Genomic DNA, 18,456 nt, shown 5'->3' on the forward strand with positions numbered 1-18,456 from the left:
GGCAACAAAGGCAAGAGACTAAAAACCTCAGCATGGCAAACCTCTGCTAAATTCAGATATGGATTCCATAAGTAATGAGCCGTGCAGTCTAGCGTGGAGAGAAAGGGAACGCCAGCGTCCACACGGATGGGGTAGAAAAGAACACCTTTGCATGTGGCCGCCTAGCTACCCTGTCAGCCTACCCTCCCTCTCACATAAAGAAGGTACAAATGAATTACTACACGCCTTTTTTAAAAATGTATTTATTTAAGTACAACTGACATTCAATGTTCTAATAGTTTCAGGTATACAAAATATTGATTTGACAATTCCATTGATTACTCAATACTCACCACGGTTAAGTGTAGTCACCATCTGTCACCATACAACCTTATTACAATATTATTGATGGTATTCCCTATGCTGTGCTCCTCATTTCCATGCTTTTTATATTTTATAACTACAAGTTTGTACCTCTTAATCCTTTTCATCTAATTCACCCATTCCCCCACCTCCCTTCATGCTTTCTTGTAAGCTATCTATATCTCTGCACCAAGAAAAAATAATAATAATAATAAAAATTTTAACACTTGTGTTTCCCAAAATGAGGAAAGAAAGTAGAACAGGGCTTTCCTATGGATGGATGTTGTAAGTAAATTTTACTGTTGATCCAGAATCTCTCTCCCAGTAAAGGTAATTGTAAGCAGCTGTTTCCTAAAAGGTCTGAGCTGTGGTCTGTAGGCACTTACCTCCACTTAACTAATAATAGAGAAATAGCCGTTCCAAAATCCAGAGCCATTCATAACATAATAACGTATTGGTTCCAGGGGCACCTGGGTGGCTCAGCTGGCTAAGCATCCAACTCTTGGTGTCTGCTCAGGTCATGATCTCACGGTTGGTGAGTTCGGGCCCTGCTGGGTTCAGGGTCTGCAAGCGCAGAGCCTGCTTGGAATTCTCTCTCTCCCTCTCTCTTTCTGCCCCCTCCCCCTTCAAAATAAATAAATAAACTTTTAAAAAATTATAATGAAATTAAAAAATCAAAAATGTTTTAAAAAGTTGGGACGCCTGGGGGACTCAGTCGGTTAAGCGACCGACTTCGGCTCAGGTCATGATCTTACGGTTTGTGGGTTCCAGCCCCGCGTCAGGTTNTAAAAAAATAAATTTAAAAACTATTAAAAAAATTTTTTTTTAATTTTAAAAAGTGGACGCCTGCATTGCTTGGTCAGTTAGTTAAGCATCCAACTCTTGATTCTGGCTCAGTTCATGATCTCACAGTTGTGAGTTTGAGCCCTGCATCAGGGTCCATGCTCAGCATGGACATTATATCTCTCTCCCTCTGCCCCTACCCTGATTGCGCATGAATTTGCTCTCTCACTCTCTTTCTAAAAAAAAAAAAAAAAAAAAAAAAGAATTAAATGGCTTTCCAGGCATCACAATTCTCTCTCCCCATTCTGACAGAAATAACCAAAGAACTACACAAATAGGGGAAACCTGGGGCGCCTGGGTGGCTTAGTCGGTTAAGCGTCCGACTTTCGCTTGGGTCATGATCTCGCGGTTCGAGCCCCGCGTCGGGCTCTGTGCTGACTGCCAGCTCAGAGCCTGGAGCCTGTTTCAGTCTGTGATTCCCTCTCTCTCTGACCCTTCCCCGCTCATGCTGTCTCTCTCTCTCTCCTAGAAATAAATAAAACATTTAAAAAAAAGCAAACAAACAAATAGGGGAAACCTGTATCTCTGGCCTCCAAGTTATTAGGAACTTCTATTAAATACAATTCAAACAGGATCAGTTTAAACATAGGTCTGGAGTGCAGACATGTAACTCACACCCGTAAGCTTCATCTCCTCCCAGGAAAACAACACTAGGGAATGTGTAGGGGGAGAGGCAGGGCAGTGAGACTGCCTGGTTCAGAGTCTGGCTCTACTGCTTACCAGCAGAGCAATCCTGGACAAGCCACTTAACTAGCAAATTTGGACTAGTGATTTAACCTCACTGTGCCTCATTTCTCTCTTAAAAATGATGCATGATAACAGAAGTTACTTCAAGGGGCTATTGTAAAGACTGTATCAGTTAATACACAGAAAGAGACAAACAGTACCTAACATTCTGTATGTTCAGTAATTGCTATTGCTATCTCGCTACAATGTAGATTCTATGAGGGCAGGGATTTTCTCCGTTTTGGTTATTGCTGAGTTCCCAGGGATACAAGGACCTGGAAGGAGGGAGAAGCATTGTGGGAAAATGTTTGCACCACAGTCAGAGGCGTTTCCTCAACCACTCTGTCTCAGAATGAGCTTTTCAGGAGAAGGCATATATCTTAGGGGTCAATAACAAAATGGCTCTGTTTAATTCCAACAGTGTTGTTTCATGTTCTCCCTAGGCGACCTGCTACATGGGTTCCATTTCAAAATTAGTAAAAATGGAGATATCGATCCACCTCACAAGGCTATCTTGAGGGTTCAGTGAGATCGTGTATATAAAAAAGCACACGGTTGCAGGGCTGAGACAAGGAAAAGACAAGATGAGCATGTCCTAGTACCAGAAGGCAGTGTCAGAGAAAAAGATGAAGGGGAGGAGGAAAACGTGGGGGAGAGAGACAGGGAGGGAGAGACAGAGGCAGCAACAGAGAGAAGAAGAAAGGAAAAGATGGAGACATGTTAAAAAGGACACAGAAGCCAACCTAAAAAGTGCAACCCATGGCCAAAGCTGGAGAAATTTTAGCAACAAAATATGTAACAATGCCAATGGACTATAATCAAATGAATAAGACAAATATGCAGGAGCATGGGCTGACACGAGTGAGTAAACAAGGTATGAGGAAGAATGGACAAATCCTCCTTTCAGAATAATAACAAATTTCTGTGGATACTCTGCCTCCAGAAGATGCAGATTAATTCCCCTTTACTTGAGAGTAGGCTGACCTTAGTGGCTGGCTTCCCAAGAATACAGTACGGGAAGACAAAAGCAGTGAATTTATACTGGAGGAAGCTGGCAGACACCACTCTAACCAGGAGATCAAAGTTAACATCACCAGTAACAGGTCATGTTGATATTGTATACGGCTGACATGACATCATGAGAAGGGCATTTCACCTCTGTGATGTTCTTCCCAAAAAGCCCATCACCCCAGTTTATTTTTTTGAGAAAAAGTTTTAATTTATTTGTTTATTTTGAGGGAGAGCATACACGAATGTAAGCAGGGGGGGGAGGGGAAAGGAGGGAGGGGAGAAAGAGAGAGAGGGAAAGAGAGAGAGAGAATCCCAAGCAGGCTCCACACTGTCAGCCCGATGCAGGGCTTGAAACCATGAACTGTGAGATCATGACCTGAGCCAAAATCAAGAGTCAGATGCTGAACTAACTGAGCCACCCAGGCTCCCCCACCCAAGTTGAACCACAGGAAAACATCAGACAAATCCTAAGTGAGGAACATTCTACAAAACATCTAACAAGCATTCTCGAAAAGTGTCAAGGACATAAAAACAAGGAAAGTCTGAGGAACTGTCACAGATTGGAGAAATTTAAGGAAATATAATAACTATATGAGATGCAATATCCTGGAATGGATTCTGGGGCAGAAAAAAAAAAAACATTAGTGGAAAAACTGGTAAAACCTAAATAAAGTCTGGAATTTAAAATATCACATCAACATTAAAAAATTACACAAATTAAAAGAAAATATCATAACAATGTTAATGTCTTAATTTGCCAAATGTATCATTGTTCCATGAGATATTAACATCAGAGAAAGCTGGGTGAAGGGTATATACGAACTCTGCACTATCTTTTCTCCCTTCCTGTCCATCTAAAATTATGCCAAAATTAAAAAAAAATATTAAGGACTTATCATACCCTAACACATAGCACTAACAAGTGTTAGAGAATGAGCACAGTACCTAGGATGGAGAAAAAAAAAGTCCAGTGGTCTGAAAGAGACTGGCTCCAGCTTAGGCAGGTCCCTAGAGGCTTGCATCACACGTGGTGGAAATCAGTGAGCTTCAGAAGCAACAGAACATGGGGACAGTAACAGCCACAGACAGCGCAGCAGGACTGGAAAGCTTTGTGCTCAGATTATATGTGACAAAGAATACTCCTCTCCCTCCTGTCCTCCTCTTACTGCTATCTCCACTAACTTTTTTTTTCTCTTTTAAAAGAAAGAAAAAGAGCGAGGATGAGCAGGGCAGAGGAACGGAGGGAGGGAGAGGCTCCACACTCCGTGCAGAGCCCAACACGGGGCTTGATACCCTCGATTTGGGGATCATGAGCTGAGGCGTTGGACACTCGGCCTACTGAGCCACCCAGGCACCCCACCTCCACTAACTTCTAAGACAGGTTCCCAATCCTGGCTCCATGTTTGAATTACCTGGTGAGCTTCTAAAAATAAATTATGACTCCCGGGTCTCACCCTGCTCTGTCTGAGATTCTGATTCAATAGGGAAGAGCCCAGGCATCACTATATTTTTAAATGATACCAGGTAACGTGCAGCCAGGGTTAAGAACTGCTCTCTTAAGGCAAACCATGAGAGACTCTTGAATGCTGAGAACAAACTGAGGACTGATGGGTGTGGGGGGGAGGAGGGAGATGGGCATGGGGGAGGGCACTTGTGGGGACGAGCACTGGGTGTTATATGGAAACCAACGTGACAATAAACTATCTGTAAAAAAAAAAAAAGAACTGCTCTCTTAGAGGAAAGTGACCTTAACCGGGACCCACTAACAAAGGAACGTTTGTACCACACATCCCAGAAATTGTTAGAAATGTTTTGGGAAAGAAAGCCATAAAAAAAGAAAGAGTGGTTGCATGGAAGTAGAAATATACATACTATACAGGTAGGTGGTAAGTACTTTCGAAACAATAAAAAGGGTCAAGTAATATCAGGGATAGAAAAGTTGGAAAGACTCCTTCCTAGGAGATCACATTTACCGGAGTACTAAGTTTAAAAAAAAAAAAATTCCAGCATTAGTAGGGCTGGATAAAGAAATTCCAGGCATAAAAATCATGCGTAAAAGCCCTGCAGTAAGCATTAGCTTGGAACTCTGAAGGACAAAAAGAATGCGAGCATCCCTGGGGTTCAGTGAGCACTGTAGTAAAGAATATACATTAAGATGCGGTCATAGACAGAGGCAGGACCCTACAGGCCAAAGAGTAGTTTGGATCCTATTCCACTTACTTTGGAAGGGTTTTTGAGGGTGCCATTGGAGGTTGTAAAGCAGGAGAGGGACATGGTCGCTTTGCAGTCATTCCCGCCACTATTTGGAGAAGACAATAGTGAAAGCAGGGATATCAGATGGAGTTCAAGCCCCACGTTAGGTATGGGGGCTACTTAAGCAAACCCCCCCCCAAAAAAAGGATACATTTGGTTAAAGTGTGTGTGGTTTTTTTAATCTAGTCTGACAATCTCTGATATTAACTGGAAACGTTAATCCTTTTATATTTAAAGGAATTGTAGAGTCTACCGGATCCAAGATGGCTGCCAGCACGAGCCTGAGGAAGGACCTTGAAGAAATCTGCAAATGCGGAAATGAAAAACCTAACAACCCAGGTTGGTGAAGCTAATTTATTGACTTGGCAAGGGCTACTGCTCCTGACAAGCCTCCATATGATAAGAGGGACTTCATAATGAAAGTCAAGTTTTCACAAGAGTCCACATTCAAACCACCGAAGATTACCTTTAAAATAAAAGACCAACAGAACAATGAAGAAAAGGCGCAGATCTGTCTGATAATTTGGGCTGAAAACCTGAAGCCATAGCTGAAGAATGAAGGTGGTGAAAAGTTGTGTAAGAATGCTACAAAGTCTACAAAGAAATATGGGGAAAGGCCACTGACTGCAGCAAGCCTGTGGGTGGAGACCCCTTTACAACTCAGACACTCAGAAAGCATGACACGTGCGCTGCCTGGCGTTTGCCGCTGGCAGTTACTCAGTTTCTATAGTCTTCTTAATCAAAAGCAGTCTAGATAACCTGTAAAGGAAGAATTAAAAATTTAAGATGCCCTAGTTCTGCTTTGTTTTAAAAATCATTGCATCAATCTACTTTAAAAGAATGGTGTTTCTGGGTGCCTAGGTGGCTCAGTCAGTTGAGCAGTGGGACTCTCCATCTCAGCTCAGGTCATGATCTCAGGGTCCGAAGTTCAAGCCCCCACCTTGGGCTCCAAGTTGGGCTGGGTATGATGCTTACTTAAAAAGGAAAGAGAGCAAAAATGAACTATTGGGACCTCATCAAAATAAAAATCTTCTGCACAGTGAAGGAAACAGTCAGCAAAACTAAAAGGCAAATGACAGAATGGGAGAAGATATTTGCAAATGACATACCAGATAAAGGGTTAGTATCCAAAATCTATAAAGAACTTATCAAACTCAACACCCAAAAAACAAATAGTCCAGTGAAGAAATGGGCAAAAGACATGAATGGACACTTCTCCAAAAAAGACATCCAGATGGCTTAGCAGACACATGAAAAAATGCTCAACATCACTCATCATCAGGGAAATACAAATCAAAACCACAATGAGATACCACCTCACACCCGGTCAGAATGGCTAACGTTAACAACTCAGGCAACAACAGATGTCGGCGAGGATGTGGAGAAAGAGGAACCCTTTTGCACTGCTGGTGGGCATGCAAACTGGTGCAGCCACCCTGGAAAACAGTATGGAGGTTCCTCAAAAAATTAAAAATAGAACTACCCTACAACCCAGCAATTGCACTACTCGGTATTTATCCAAGGGATACTGGTATGCTGTTTAGAAGGGGCACACGCACCCCAATGTTTATAGCAGCTCTACTGACAATAGCCAGAGTATGGAAAGAGTCTAAATGCCCATCAGTAGACGAATGGATAAAGAAGATGTGGTATATCTTCTTTGAGGTTGCAGTTCTCTTACAGCTCCCATTTTCCTGCATTGGGTTTATTTTTCACTCATTCACTTCCCCAGACCAGGGTCCTTGGCAAATAGACAGCTTCCGGTCATTCTGGTGGCTTCTCCACTCCCATTTTGCATCGCTCTCTGTGGGAGTTGGTTCAAATCTCCTGGCTCCAGTTTATAACATCCTGTTGGTTTTTTGCTTTTGTTTTTAATTTAAAAACAAGCAAATCACTACTCACCACCCTACCACGTCCCCCTCACCACCAAACAAACAAAAAACAGAGGTCATGAAATAAGAAGCCCAGTTCTTCTGTAAAAATCTGGCCAGCTGTTACCACAATAACATCAATCAAATGAGCAAACCCTGATGTCTGCGTGGGTGAATGACTTCCAGCCCTGCCTGGCCTGCTTGGGGAAACCCCAGTCTATGGTGACCCAGCAGAGGGCCTGCCAACCAGAGGGTGCCAAGCACATGTGTGAGGAATTTCTTGCCAGAGGGTCTCCTGAGGCCAAAGGTCGCCACTCTTCCCTGCAGCCACTGGAGAAGATGTGCAGGTCATTGCAGGCAACACTGAAGCCAGAAGGTCCATGTGAAATTCCAGGCTCACCTGTCACCGAGCTCGCTCTCCCAACTCCTCAGCAGGGCACAGTCCCACCGCGACCCTCCCTGGGTGACCCTCCCTCAGTGCAGTTGACCCTTTGTGAAGCTGGGATTGGCTGGGATTGGTTGGACTCGGCTCTAGGGCCCACCAGTTTGGGTTGCGCGGGCCCTGAGTCCCCTTCCTTCAGAGCAGCTGGCCAACCCAGGAAAGAAACCAGGCCTTCCCTCTCCCTCTGGACTCACAGCCTTTGCAGAGGTAGGCTCCACTCGAAGCTCACTCAGCAATATCCTTTACATGTGTTTTCTATTGTTTTGACTGCTTTTTTTTTTGTAGAAATAAAAAATTGACCTTAGAATTTATCAAAAAAAAAAAAAAAAGAATTGTATCTTCTATTTGGGTTTAACTCCTCTACCGTCTCCTAATGTTCTTTATATCTGTCCCAACTGTTCTCTACTCGGATCTCTCCTCTCTTAACTTCTTTTGGATAGGCTGCATATCTGTTGTCATTTTTTATCCCTTGCATTATTTTAGAAGGTATGCCCTCCCTTGTATTTTTTTTAGTTGTCTTTTCTATTTTCTTAGCCTAGAAAATGTAGTATTCATCCTTGGAATTATCAGTCTATCTGATCTTTGCCTCTATCCTTGTCCTGGGCAGTGCAAAGATATTAGAACACTTTTACCCCGTCTTGACTTATTTGCTATGGTCATATGTGTGTGTGCTACACATAATATATAGTAATGTGTATATTCATACATACATATTTTTAATACCCACATATAATGTTTTATACAGTCAGCATTTATTTAGATTTACCCATCTAAGTTCATTTTCCTTCTGAAGAAGGGCCTGTAGAATTTTTTGGTATGAGTTTGCTACTAAGTGAATCCTCTCCATGTATTTTGTTGGAAAACGTCTTTGTTATCAACATTTTTGAAGAATATTTTCTTGGTTAGAGAATTCTTTTGGGTTTTTTTTTTAACGTTTATTTATTTTTTAGAGAAAGAGAGATTACACATGCGTGTGAGAGAGAGAGCAGGTGTGCACACAGGGGAGGAGCAGAGAGAGAAAGGGACAGAGGATCCAGAGCGGGCTCTACCCTGAATCATGACCTGAGCCAGTGTCGAAGGCTTAACCAACTGAGCCACCCAGGTGCTCCTTTGGTTAGAGGATTATTAATTGACAGTCATTCTATTTTGGCACCTTGATGAAGATATTTGTCCACTATTTGCTAGCTTTCAATGTTGCTATTAAGAAGCCAGCTGTCAGACAACTCTCATTCCTTTGACAATAAACTGTCTTCCCCTTCCCCTTCAGCTACTGTTAATATTTTCTTTATCTCCAATGTGTGTAGATAAGGATTTCTTCCCATTTATCCTGATTCAATTTAGAGTGACCCTCCTCACCCCACACACTCACTTTCTTCATCTGAAGCTGGTTTCAGAGGATCAGACTCAAGACTCAAAATGCTCTCGATCATAGCTGAGCTACCAAATGAAAGGGCCCAGGTCCTAGAATGATTATACCAGTACAAAGCCCCCTCGGACTCCTACTATTCATGATACAAGTAAGAAATAAACTATAATTAAGTCCTGGAGATTTGGGACTGACTAGAGCAGTATACCGACCCTAACAAATATAGGATCCTTCCAGCTGTTCAAGCAAAAAAGCTTTGGATTGATTCATCCTTGATTCCTTTCTCCTGCATTCCACATCCAAACCTTCAGCAAATTCTGGCAGTCCTAACTGGAAAGTCCAGAATCTGACCACTTGCACTACTATCCTCCTGGTTCAAGGCCATCAGTCTCTCACACTTGGCTCCTTCTTTTTTTTTTATGTTTATTTCTTTTGGGCGGGGCAAGGGGGGCAGAGAGTGGGAGACACGGAACTGAAGCAGCTCCAGGCTCTGAGCTGTCGGCACAGAGACCGACACAGGGCTCTAACTCACGAACCGTGAGATCATGACCTGAGCCGAGGTTGGCTGCTTAACCAACTGAGCCACCCAGGAGCCTCTCACACTCGCTCCTTCTCAATTGGTCTCCTTGCTTAACTCTTTGAAAACACAGATCAGAATGTATCACTACTCTGCTCAATAATCTCCAATGGGCTTGACATCTCACTTAGAATAAAAGCCAAAGTCTTTAAAGCTGCCCACAAGGCCCCATGGGATCCAGTCCCCAACCACCTGTCTAACCTAAACTTCATTAATTGTCCACTCATTCACTCTGATCCAGCCCTATTAACTCCTCAATGTTGCTTGAACAAGGTACGCTCGCTTCTACCTGAAGGCCTCTGCCCTTACTAATCTCAGCTTAGAATGTTCTTTTTCTAGATACGAGTTAATACGTGGCATTCCTTCACTTCCTTCAGGCCATTGCTCCAATACCCTCCCCATCTATGGGGTTTGTGACTTCAAGCCCCACATCAGGCTCTGTGCTGACAGTTCAGAGCCTGGAGCCTGTTTTGGATTCTATGTCTCCCTCTCTCTCTGTCCCTCCCCCACTGATGCTTTGCCTCTCTCTCTCTCTCTCTCTCCAAAATAAATAAACATTAAAAATTTTTTAAATGTATACATTAAATGTTGCACTATCCATTCTCTAAAATTTTATATAATATCGACTCAACTTTTGAATTCCAGGAGTGTATTATCAAAGCCTTCTCAATACTTTCTGCCCTCGAAGCTGCCACCTAAATGCTCATCTTGAAGAACTAACAGCTCATTTTTTTATTTTATCACCTCTCATTCACTCCTAAACACCCTTATAATTTGGATTCTTCTCCCGACATTCTAGTGAATTGTTCCTGCAGTATTAACAACAGCCTCTTGATGTTTAATTTAATGGTTTCTTTTTCAACTCCATAGCCTATTTGTCTCAGTAATGACCCCAACAAACATTTGTTTGCATTACTTCTGCATTACAGACATCATGCTAGTATTGGGAGCACAAAGAAGACACAGTACTGCTATCAGAGTGATCACAGACTCATACTTGACGGGAGAAGGAATTCAGCTAAAGAATTACATTATATTGCTTTGCAAGGAGTAGATACAACACTTATTTTGCTGAATGAATGAATGAATGAATGAATGAATAAGTGGATCCATGCATCCATCTAAATATGGATGAATACAATCTTAAATGTTAACACCAAAAGAGTATAAAAGGTGCTATGAGAGTACAAGGTCAAAAATGTCCTCTGCACAGTATCTGACACTGATTATCTTCCCCGTGAAATTCTCTCTTCCCATGGCCCCCAATATTGAACTTATTTTCATTTTTTATTTCTCCCAGATCCAAGAATGGCTCAAGCTAGACAATTTGAAATCATCTTAATTCCTGTCTTTTCCCCCCCTTCTTTTGGTCACTCAATTCACGTGCGAAATCCTTCTTTGATCCACCCCCTCCATTCTATCCTCATTGCTTCTTCTTTGTTTAGAATGTTTCTCTCATTATTTTACTATAACTGATGAACTGCTGTCAAGATATTCTCTGCTTGAATGCAATTCTTTACCTGCAGTTAATTATCTTCCTAAAGTGGATTTGACCAGGACATTTCCCCGCTTTAAGTCTCTGATGATTTCCTATTGATAACAGGATAGAGACCGAACTTGTAAATCTGGCATATAAAGTCTTTCTGTGTGCCCTCACTCTACTTTTCAAGCCTCATCTTCTGCCTCACACTTTATCCACATAGGCCTCTGCACTTTCTTTCAACACACCATGTCTTTGTATCTCAATTTTTTTGCCCAATCGAACCACTGTCTAAAATGACTTATACCTCCACACCCTGCTTGGAAAAAAAAACTAATCATATTTCAAAAGCCAATGTAATCATTATTTCCTTTGTTAAGATCTCCTTAGCATCTCATCACCACCGTAGAGTTAGTCAACCCCTAATCTGTGCTTCATAGCACTTCTGTCAATTCCTTAAATTGATCTGTAACTATTGGCTTCCATACAAACCATCTCCTTCCCCAGGGGCTACTGGCTGCCCATGTGTCTTATTAATCTGTATGTTTCTGGTATCTATCAAAGTATCTACATCAATAAATATTTCTTGAATGGACAGCTATCACCTCAGTATACATTCCACAAATTCTTTCTTGTTTTTAACTGAGAAAAGATCCCTCCACTTGTTTTTTTTTTTTAATTTTGGCCCATATAATAATGCAAAAATAACTGAGCCTCCATACAGCATATAATGAAGTGAGCACAGAAAGCAGCATTGAGCCAGAGAACACGGGAAACATTAGAATGTGAGGATTAACATATTTAGTGCAGTCTCTGCCCTGAGAAATGGGAGCTCGAGAGCAGTTTCTTGTCAGTTTTGAGTATCACTCTAGAGGGTATGTGGAAGGGAAATGTCTGGAGTACTGTTGGGGGGCGGGGGGATGGAGAATGGTAGAAGACTCAAGGTCTGAGAATAACATTGCTTGTTAAGATTGTATCACTTTTATGGATTCCATTTGCACTCCTATTTAATCCTTATAATAACATCACTGGGGGAGGCACCAGCATCAGTGCTCCTATAGTTCAGCCAGAAAACAGAGGTTAAAAGAGATTAAATAACTTGACAAAAAGGTATACAGCCAATAATGTTAGAACTGGGAATTCGCCCCAGGTCCTCCAACCGTGAGCCTTTGCTCTCCATTATGTAGTCTCATGAAAAAGAGTTCCAGGTATGACTAGTGTTATAGATGATATAAAATTTACATAACATAATCTGAAACATATTTAATGACTTCATGGCTATAATATCTACATAATAATTTACAACTTTGAAGGAACTTTCATGAATCACATGTCAGGGTCCACTAGAAGTTTATGAGGCAGCAGGGCAAATTTCTTTCCATTTTAGAAATGAGGACTTTTTTTTTTAATTTTTTAACTTTTATTCATTTTTGAGAGTCAGAGAGACAGAGTATGAGCAGGGGAGGGGCAAAAAGAGAGGTAGACACAGAATCTGAAGCAGGCTCCAGGCTCTGAGCTGTCGGCGCAAAGCCCGACACAGAGCTGGAAATCACAAGCTGTGAGATCATGACCTGAGCCAAAGTCGGACAGTCAACTAAATGAGCCATCCAGGTGCACCGAGATGAGGACATTTAAGCTCAGATCAATGTAATGACTTCCCCAAGGTTACAAGACATTCCAATACACATCTCATAAATCTTCATTGAGAGCTTTTTTTAGATTATGCTACACCAAATTTTTTATACTTGATAAGCAATTAATATAATTACAAGATCTACCTATATGTAAATCTACCAATTATGGGGGCACCTGGGTGGCTTAGTCGGTTAAGCGTCCGACTTTCGCTTAGGTCATGATCTCGCGGTTCGTGGGTTCGAGCCCCGCATCGGGCTCTGTGCTGACTGCCAGCTCGGAGCCTGGAGCCTGTTTCAGTCTGTGACTCCCTCTATCTCTGACCTTCCCCTGCTCACGCTGTCTCTCTCTCTCCTAGAAATAAATAAAACATTTAAAAAAATTTTTTTAATTTACCAATTATGTTATATGAATAATACATAATAAATGCTTACCATAGTGCCTAACACATAACAAGCACTCAATAAATATTAGATATTATGGGAGTGCCAGGGTGGCTCAGTCAGCTGAGTGACTGCCTCTTGATTTCAGCTCAGGTCATGATCTCTCAGTTCAAGCCCCAGATCAGCGCAGAGCCTGCTTGGGATTCTCTCTCTCCCTCTCTCTCTGCCCCTCTCCTGCTTGCTCTGTCTTTCTCTCTCTCAAAATAAATGAATAAACTTTTAAAAAGGACTTAAAATATTAGAGTTATATAGTCACTCTAAATGTAAATTTTTTCTTGATTCCATTTATTATGTCTGTCACCATTTTCATTGTAGAGAATTGTTTTCCTTCTTGGGAATGTAGGCACTGGACTCAGATTCTAGCTTTAACATCATAATGCAGTTTCTATCCTAAGTATCCTTAGAGTTTTGACTCAAAAGAGAGTAAAAGGGAACAAATAAATAAAATAAAAGCAAAAGGACAGTGTTTTCCTCTCCATCCTGTTATGTCATCCCGCCTTCAGAAAAATGCTCTAGATCTGGGACCTGCAAACTCTGTCAAGCACTAGACAGTAAATATTTTAGGTTGTGTGAGTTCAGGGGTGTCTCTGTTGCAACCACTCAACTCTGCTGCTGCAGTGCACACATAGCCATAGATAATACACAAACCAATGGGGATGGCTGTGTGCCTACAAACCTTTAGTTTCAAAAGATGTCAATTGGGCACATTTGGCCCACAGGCCCTTCCAAGCCCCATAACTGAATTGAGGAACTGCAAAGAATGCAATGAAATGCTGGAAGTGCGGCGGTGGGGGCATGAGAGGGAAACACTTGGCTCTCCACACCCATAGCTCACAATCTGAGGTTCTTCCTGTGCCTTATCCTTCACACCCACTCCCTATTTTCACCTGTGAAGGATTTGGGCCACATGGTCAATCTATTCCTTTCACATTAGCTTTGTTTGTTTCTAAGCCTGCATAACTCAAGACAGTCAAAAAGACAGACCAGACAGCTTACGTCCATAACCCCCACAGCTTCCAGATGTAATGAACAGTTTGAGTCCAAGTGACAGACCAGACCCGAGATGGTGAAGGGAGTAGAGGGCCGAAGCATACAGTATCCCCTGCAAAGAAGCCAAAGACCCAGAGGAGCACTGAGGATAAAAACTGAAGGCGGGGGGCGCCTGGGTGGCTCAATCGGTTAAGCATCTGACTTTGGCTCGGGTCACGATCTCACGGTTTGTGAGTTCGAGCCCCGCGTCGGGCTCTGTGCTGTCAGCACGGAGACTGCTTTAGATCATCTGCCTCCCTCCCCCACTGTCCCTCCCCAGCTCATGAACTCTCTCTCCCTCTCAAAAATAAGCAAACATTATAAATAAATAAACAAGTAAATAAAGACTTTGTTACTGATAAATGATCCTGAGCACCTTCAACAGTGACAGGTAAAAGATCTAAATGAGGGTATCTGTGTGGACATGAACAGGTAGAGCCTAGCGGAACCGCTGCACCCACATGCTGGGTTAGAAACACAATGGATGGTATGTGAGACACAAATGCCCAAGGTTCTGTGCAGGAAGGAGAGCAGGAGAATCAAAACATAAGGGGGGTAATAGAACAAATAAAGTTCTGAGTGTATCTAATACGGTGAAGGTAGATCCCACACTACCATTTTGGCTTTCCTTAGGGAGCTGTGAGAAACATGACTGAAATTTCTGGCTGGAGTAGGAGAAATGTGCCCTCCTAGAAACATCTGGGACCATAACATTTCATTTGTCAGATAGAAAATTTCTATATAACTATATCTTTAGTTTCAGGTAAGACCGGCAATTCTCATAGAACTCTCAGGATTATCACTATTTATTCGGACAGGCAATTCTTCTCTCCAGAAAGTATTCATTTAGATGAATAAATATTTGCCTCAATCCTCTGAGTATTTCATAGGCAATGCTAGGAATGATAAATTATTCACAACAAAATGATAAACATTGGGTGAATAGTAATAAGAATCTAAAGACACAGAATTAGTATTATGGAATAGGATTTTGAACAAAAGAAACGGAATATTGGTCAATATTAGTATTAAGCAAAGTTACAATTATATCCTAACATATATACATATGCTAATCCCATCAGATTGAAAAGAAACAAAAAACAAAATCCTTGAAATAAAGGACTTTTAATTTATACACATAAGAATCCATTTATTCTTGAACAAAGGAGCGTTTTATATATTCAGTACTTAGTCATCAGATATTTATATTTGTATGCCACTATTCCAGATACAGTAAAATATTTTCTTGTGGCTGTAGCATAGTAATTATAATTTTTTCCATAGTATACCTGTAGCTGAAACTATTCTTTATTTTACTAAATTTTTCCTTAACTTGTTTTCTGATTTGAATTTCTATTTTATAAATTGTGATAAAGTATACATAACATAAAATCTGCCATTTTAACCCGGTTTAAATGCACAGTGCAGTGGCATTTACATTGCCATCACCATTCAACCATCTCCAAAACATTTTCACCTTCCCAAACCATGAAACAAGAACTCCTCAGTTTCCCCTCCCCCCATGCCCCAAAAACTACCACTCTACTTCCTGTCTCTATGAATCTGACTACTCTAGGTGCTCCATATAAGTGGAATCATTAAGTATTTGTCCTTTTGTGGCTGGCTTATTTCACTTAGCATTATGTCTTCAAGGTTTATCCATGTTGTGGTATGTGTCAGAATTTCCTTCCTTTTTAAGCTGAGTAATATCCCATTGTATGTATATATCACATTTTATTCATCCATTTATCCATTAATGGACCCCTGGGTTGCTCCCAACTTATGGCCATCTTGAATAATGCTGCTATGAACATATATGTGTAGGGGTGCCTGGGTGGCTCAGTCAGTTGAGCGTCTGACTTCGGCTCAGGTCATGATCTCACCGTTGGTGGGTTTGAGCCCTGCATAGGGCTCTGTGCTGACAGCCAGCTCAGGGCCTGGAGCCTGCTTCGGATTCAGTGTCTCCCTCTCTCTCTGACCCTCCCCTGCTCAAGCTGTATCTCTCTCTCTCTCTCTCTCTCTCTCTCTCTCTCTCTCTCTCTCAGAAATAAAAAAAATAAATAAAACATTAAAAAATTTTTGAACATGTATGTGTAAATATCTGTTCAAATCCCTGGTTTCAATTCTTTTGCATGTATACCCAGAAGTGGAATTTCTGGCTCATATGGTAATTCTGTTTAAATCTTTGAGGAACCTCCATTGTGGTTTATACCACTGTACATTCCCACCAATAATGTACAAGGGTTCCAATTTCTCCATATCCTTACCAACACATATCTTTTGTAGTTTTTTAACAGTTAGTCACCGTATGAGTGGTATCTCATTTTGGTATTGATTTGAATTTTTCTAATGATCAGTAACATTGAGCAGCTTTTCTTGTGCTCATTGTTATTTGTATATTCGCTTTGGAGAAAAGTCTATTCAGGTTCTTTGCCCATTTTTTAATTGGCTTGTTTGTTAAGACTAGCTTTTCTAGTAACAAAGTATGTTTGCCAAATTTTTTATGTTTGATATTTTTTCACTTGATAAACTTTTGTGGATTTTATGTTCTTTAAAAATCAGAATCACTGATTCCACAATCTGATATTCTAGCAACATCCCTGATCTTTCAGGATGCGTGACTATTCCTTCACATTTTTTAACCTCTGTGATTAAAAATACCATAGTTCAAATTGAGGACTGAAAGTTGTAATACTACACGAATGCTGGCTTGGAAGACCATCCAAAGATTGGAAAATATTCGTATTCATGAAATAAATGCTATCTACATTTTATCTAACATTTATTTTTTGCATCCTTTTAAGTATAACATTTCTTCTTATCTAACATTACTTCTTTAAATTTATGGATTTATTTCCCAGGCCTATTACCATAAAGGGAAACAATTCGGTTTGATGACAGGGTTTTGGGATGATGGCTAAGTCTCGGCATGTTGGTTTGGCACGATCCATGAAACACTTGATTTGTGAAGATTTTGAAATAATTACTGCTTTAACATTAACGAACATTGTCATTTTTTTCCCTCTTGCTGGTCTCTAGTCCCCAAGAGGTACTTTAAATTGGGAACCATTATACATACATTAGAAATTGAAGACCAAAGGTAAAACCAACTGATTCTAGACTTATACCATATTTCTAGGCCAAGCCTGTCTCTTTGCTTTTGGAAACTGAGAAAACAGCTCAACCTCCTTCTCACATCTTGAATTCCTCTTTTATTGATCAAGAGTATATAAATAGTAAAAGTAACTGGGGACTGGAGTAGTTCAAACATGCATTTATGTATAAAGGTCTGTCATGAGATGGTACTCACTGCATATCCATAAATATGCCCAGCAGAGCTCTTTTAAGAAGAGCAATTTGTCTCTTTTAACATAATGGCAAGTCATTTTGTCCATGTTCCAGTCCAGCAGATTTTCTTAATCCCACAATTTAATAAAGAGTTCCCAAAAGGGGCACCTGGGTGGCTCAGTCAGTTAAGTCCGCAGCTCTTGGTTTCAGCTCAGGCCAGGATCTCACGGTTTGTGAGTTCGAGCCCCACTTGGGATTCTCTCTCTCTCTCCCTCTCTCTGGCCCTCCCCTGCTCATGCTCGCTCTCTCACTCACTCGCTCTCTATCTCTCAAAATAAATTTTAAGAAGGAGCAACTGAGTGGTTCAGTCAGTTAAGTGACTAAGTCCTGATTTTGGCTCAGATATGATCTCCTGGTTCATGATTTTGAGCACTTTTTGTGCTGATAGTGCAGAGCCTGCTTGAGATTCTCCTCTCTTCTTCTCTCTCTGTCCCTTCCCTGCTTGCACTCTGTCTGTCTCAAAATTAACAACCTTTAAAAAATAATTTAAAAAATTAAAAAAGAAAAATTAAAAAAAAAGAATTCCCAAGGGAAGCTATTATAATGTTCCCTATACCCAGTAACAACTTGGGATCAGCTTTAAAGTGGTATTTGCTACTGGGAAAAGATATTTACTTGGAAATTATGTATAGGGAAAAACTTGACCTTTACATTTGTGTTTAAATAATTGGAAACACATGTGAAATTAGTCAAAACACTTTTATCATTAAATATTATCCTTTCATACTAAAAAATTTTGAAGACAAATCTCTCAGGTCTGCTCTACTTAATACTCTACTACCTGAAAAACATATTTCTTCAAAACAATATGAGTTAGAGTATTCAAATGTCTCACGTCAGTTCATCCGAGGCTCCAGACCCAAAAAGAATGCCATTAATTGCCAGAACACCAGGGTCGGTCATGCTCATCTAATACGAAACCAGCCTCGCTGCCCTGAGCTTTTCACCCACTTGATGGTGTGCAAGAAAGATAGAGGCAAAGAGGGGACCATTAGCAAGGGTTTCCTTAGAAAGAGTTGTCGGCATGCTGTGCACTTCGCCCTGCCAAACTGCCTCCCCATTCCTTCAAGCCACTTGAGAGACTCTTCAAAAA

The 18,456-nt window shown here is 41.0% G+C and overlaps 1 protein-coding gene and 1 pseudogene across 2 annotated transcripts in view; one reads left to right on the forward strand and one right to left on the reverse strand.

The window, feature by feature from the left end:
• Positions 1-18,456, reverse strand: part of SUGCT (succinyl-CoA:glutarate-CoA transferase) — a 707,967-nt gene that overhangs the window by 667,548 nt on the left and 21,963 nt on the right. The window lies entirely within an intron of this gene.
• LOC144245806 (ubiquitin-conjugating enzyme E2 L3 pseudogene) lies at positions 5,439-5,933 on the forward strand (annotated as a pseudogene).

The sequence above is a fragment of the Crocuta crocuta genome, unplaced genomic scaffold, assembly GCF_008692635.1.
Source record: "Crocuta crocuta isolate KB4526 unplaced genomic scaffold, BGI_CrCroc_1.0 scaffold108, whole genome shotgun sequence".
NCBI classification, from domain to species: Eukaryota; Metazoa; Chordata; class Mammalia; order Carnivora; family Hyaenidae; genus Crocuta; species Crocuta crocuta.